Below are 5,699 nucleotides of genomic sequence, written 5' to 3' on the forward strand. Positions count from 1 at the left end.
ACACAAACTTGTGTAAACTAGTTGTAAAAGTAAATTGCTTTTGCTTTATATGAATAATGTTTGTAATATAGTATGATAATGTAATGGTTGGGAATCGAATACTTGAGGTCAGGAATCGGGTTCTTGTTATAAAGTTAAAATTCTGATTCCTCTTATCGATTCCTTTGTGAGCATTTCAATATGACAAAAAAAACAGCATACCGGTTTGAAATGACGAAAGTGTGATTAAATGTGACAGTATTTACATTTTTAGTTGAATTATTTCTTTTAAAACAACTTGGGAAAGATGCATGAGAAGCATGAAACTTCAAACTTGTGTAAAATAGTTGTCTAATAAAATAAAATTGCATTTGTTCCTCCGGTTTTATATGGGTAATGTTTGTAATAATGTGATAATGTAATGACCAAACTCAGAATCTGCTGTAAGGCAGCTCAACAGAAGACAATAGTGTCTTATTTTAGTGTTTTGTTCATTCAAATGTACGACAGTGACACTTTTATGATGTCCTTAGGGTCCATTGTAGAGGGAAAAAACAGCATACGGGTTTGAATCGACTAAAGTGTGATTTAGGGACTGTTTACATGACTCGTTTTGCCCGTTCATTTACCGTACACAACAACTGTGTTTTGGGCGCCTGGAAGCGCAAACTTTTGAAAATGTTGAAAATTTAAGTTTAAAAAAATTTAAATTGTAAAATGACAATTTTGTAAATGACAAATCGCGAATCTCTGATGAGGATGACATCATGCACATGCGTGTCACGTGTTCAGTCTACAGTGTTTGATCGCCATCTACTGGCCTGGCAGCAGAACACAGCGTTCTAGTTGTTTTCGCGGATCCGTGTGAATAGGGATCGGTTTGACAATGCTGTCGGTACGTGGAAAACTCAAAGGAAAAACCATGTTGTGGAAAACGTACCTAAAATGTGACAGAATTTAAATTTTTTGTTGAAATATTCCTTTGGTAACACTTTATAATAACTACACGCTAATAATCATTAGTTAAGCATGAGTAAACAGTTAATTCATCATTCATAAAGCATTAATAGACATTAAAAGCAGTTTATAAATACAGCTATAAATGCTTGCTTCTTGATTTACAAGCATAAATCAAGTCAAATCTATAATTTGTTTAATAATTGTATTTTCATCCTTTATTAATGATCAATTTATCATTTCTAAATGAAGAATTGCATTTTTTATAAACCAGTTATTTAAGAGTTGTCAGTGGTTCATAAGATTACTTAGAACGTGTAAGTAAATGATTAATAAACTATTTAAATGTACATTCATACATCTTATTATTCAGACATATAGTGATGGTTACTTAGTGTGTTAATAAATGCTTTATTAACATGTATTTATGCAGTAATTCAGGGTTAATTCGGGTAGTTATAAAGCATTTAGTAAAGGTCAGTTAACTATGTTTGTGAGCTCATCTAAAGTGAGGACTATTCATGCCTTGTAAAGCATTTATAAAGGAGATTTAAAGGCTGATAAATATTTCCATGTTCTGTATCACTGTGTTGTGTTTGTTACATTTTACTGTTTAGAAGATTGATGCGCCTTCAAATCTCCTTTATAAATGCTTTACAAGGCATGAATAGTCCTCACTTTAGATTAGCTCACAAAATAGCTAACTGACCACTACTAAATGCTTTATAACTACCTGTATTTACTACATTTACTTACACTTTCTAAGTGCTCTTATGAATAACTGACAACTCTTAAATAACTGGTTTATAAATAATGCTGTACTTCATTTAGAAATTATTAATTGATCATTAACAAAGTATGAAAATACAATTATTAAACGCATTATAGATATGCTTGTAAATCAAGAAGCAAGCATTTATAGCTGTATTTATAAACTGCTTTTAATGTCTATTAATGCTTTATGAATGATGAATTAACTGTTTACTCATGCTTAACAAATGATTAATAGCATGCAGTTATTATAAAGTGTTACCATTCCTTTTTCAAAACAGCTTGGTAAAGATGCAGGTAAAGAATGAGGAACATCACAAATAAATTAGGGGTGTAACGATTCCCTCATATCACGATACGATATTATTGCGATACTCCAATGCATGATAAAAGGTTAACAAAAAATGTACTGTTGATTAAAATGCTAAATTTGATATTACATTGTGGGTGTAAATGAATAGACTTGGACTTGGTGCTGGAAACCCAATATTCATGATTCTGAAGCTGAAAATACAGAATTATTTTAGATGAATATGCTTGCACTCGTTCAATGACTAGATGTATTTAAAATAATGTAGGACACTTTTACTGGTAACATCAGACATTTGGCATTAGCAGGACACACACATATTCCCCCACTGCATTATTATACATTATATTCAACATTATATATAGTAGTTTAATGTAGTGCTGACACTAAAACTCTGAAAACTTTATTGAATTTTTTTCTTGCACAGTAATTTTTATTTAGGGGGGACTATCCACAATACGTATTGTTGCATTTTTGTATTGCGATATATTGTGGCACGATATATTGTTACACCCCTATAACCCATGTTACTTTGCATTTTCTTTAGGAAGGAAATGAAAGGCTTCGGTGTGGGTCAGCTCAGTGTGTTTCAGCTCGGCGTGGGTCGGGTCGGTGTGTTTCAGCTCGGCGTGGGTCGGGTCGGTGTGTTTCAGCTCGGCGTGGGTCGGGTCGAGCTCGAGTCTTCATGCCTCTTCAGACTCTCCGGGGCTTCACGGCTCGAACGCTTCTGACACTTCCACAGAACACACCTCAGCGCTCGACACGACCCCGGCGCTCCTGCTGGGAGACACGTGATCAAACATGTTCAACACCCATATCTGTCTGTCCGTCACCTGCAGGAAATATTTGTGTTGTTTAATGTTCACAATAAATAGTTGGATGCAAAAGCTTCTTGTTTTGAAGATTGCATTGAAGACCTTATACATGTATTCAAAGTTGTAAAGAAAGCAAATGTTATTGGACTACGTTTTACCAAAATATACTGTTTTATTCTTTCTACTTCAAAATGTCTCATTTTGTTTCAAATTCACATATATTATAAATACATGTGTGTGTGTGTGTGTGTGTGTGTGTGTGTACACATATATATACACACACACACACACACACATATGTACATGTCATGCATATACACACACACATATGTACATACACACACACACATATATGTACATGCATGCACACACCTATATATACTGTATATACACACACACACATATGTACATGTCATGCATATACACACACACATATGTACATACACACACACACACACACATATATGTACGTGCATACACACCTATATATACACACACACACACATGTACATACATACACACACCTATATACATACACACACACATGTACATGCATACACACACCTATATATATATACACTCACACATATGTACGTGCATACACACCTATAAATACACACACACACACACGTACATGCATACACACACCTATATACATACACACATGTACATGCATACACACACCTATATATATACACTCACACATATATGTACATACATACACACACATATCTACATACATACACACACCTATATATATACACTCACACACACACATATGTACATACACACCAATACACACATATCTACACTCACCGGCCACTTTATTAGGTACCCCATGCTAGTAACGGGTTGGACCCCCTTTTGCCTTCAGAACTGCCTCAATTCTTCGTGGCATAGATTCAACAAGGTGCTGGAAGCATTCCTCAGGGAGTTTGGTCCATATTGACATGATGGCATCACACAGTTGCCGCAGATTTGTCGGCTGCACATCCATGATGCGAATCTCCCGTTCCACCACATCCCAAAGATGCTCTATTGGGTTGAGATCTGGTGACTGTGGAGGCCATTTTAGTACAGTGAACTCATTGTCATGTTCAAGAAACCAATTTGAAATGATTAGAGCTTTGTGACATGGTGGAAGTAGCCATCAGAGGATGGGTACATGGTGGCCATAAAGGGATGGACATGGTCAGAAACAATGCTCAGGTAGGCCGTGGCATTTAAACGATGCCCAATTGGCACTAAGGGGCCTACAGTGTGCCAGGAAAACATCCCCCACACCATTACACCACCACCACCAGCCTGCACAGTGGTAACAAGGCATGATGGTTCCATGTTCTCATTCTGTTTACGCCAAATTCTGACTCTAACATCTGAATGTCTCAACAGAAATCGAGACTCATCAGACCAGGCAACATTTTTCCAGTCTTCAACTGTTCAATTTTGGTGAGCTCTTGCAAATTGTAGCCTCTTTTTCCTATTTGTAGTGGAGATGAGTGGTACCCGGTGGAGTCTTCTGCTGTTGTAGCCCATCCGCCTCAAGGTTGTGCGTGTTGTGGCTTCACAAATGCTTTACTGCATACCTCGGTTGTAACGAGTGGTTATTTCAGTCACTGTTGCCCTTCTATCAGCTCGAACCAGTCTGGCCATTCTCCTCTGACCTCTGGCATCAACAAGGCATTTCCGCCCACAGGACTGCCGCTCACTGGATGTTTTTTCTTTTTCGGACCATTCTCTGTAAACCCTAGAGATGGTTGTGCGTGAAAATCCCAGATTAGCAGTTTCTGAAATACTCAGACCAGCCCTTCTGGCACCAACAATCATGCCACGTTCAAAGTCACTCAAATCAACTTTCTTCCCCATACTGATGCTCGGTTTGAACTGCAGGAGATTGTCTTGACCATGTCTACATGCCTAAATGCACTGAGTTGCCGCCATGTGATTGGCTGCTTAGAAATTAAGTGTTAACGAGCAGTTGGACAGGTGTACCTAATAAAGTGGCCGGTGAGTGTACATACATACACACACCTATATATATACACTCACACACACACACACACACACACATGTGTACATACATACACACACCTATACACATACACACATATCTTCTACATACACACACCTATACACACACACACATATATGTACATACATACCGTAATTCCTCAAATAAAGGCCGGGGCCTTTATTTACCTGAACTGCAGATGGTAGCCGGCTTTTATTTGAAGCAGGCTTTTATTAGAGGCAGGCCTTTATTTCTAATTCGCGATCCCCGCCCGCCCGCCAGCCAAGTTTCCATGGTGACGCGTCATGCTTGGCACGTGTTCACCACAGCCAAAATAGCGCTGTATGACAGATGTAGCGCTTTTATTTCTAAATATTAACAAACTTGCTTACCATGTCATCAACTATCTTCTATTCTGACTCTCAAATCCGTGTAAGTGAGTTTGTTTTGTCGTTTAAAAACCCTTTATAAATGATCTTGATCTGTAACGTGAGATGGGCACCGCAGTTCGGAGATTCCTGTTGTATTTGTTAAGTTACAGCGCGTGAATTCTTCAGTTTCTCCCGAAATACATGAAAGTAAGTGGCCGGTGAACTGGGAGAAGAATAGAGTAAACTTTATAGTTACTTACACTGTTTATCTGATATGAATAAAACACGTCGCCAAATATATTTGAATGGATTGTTATTGCTGCTTCCATAGACACCATTGTGTATTTTACAAACTATAAATTTATTGTTTTGCTATAAATCATATCTATTTAAATGTCTGAAACCTAAAATAAACATGTGGTTAAAAACACTGAATAGTTGTGATATATGACAAGCGCTGACTGAGCGCGTCCGTCTTTGAGTGT

This window comes from Rhinichthys klamathensis, unplaced genomic scaffold (genome assembly GCF_029890125.1).
Source record: "Rhinichthys klamathensis goyatoka isolate OS25496 unplaced genomic scaffold, OSU_Roscu_1.1 h1tg000257l_1, whole genome shotgun sequence".
Taxonomy (NCBI): domain Eukaryota; kingdom Metazoa; phylum Chordata; class Actinopteri; order Cypriniformes; family Leuciscidae; genus Rhinichthys; species Rhinichthys klamathensis.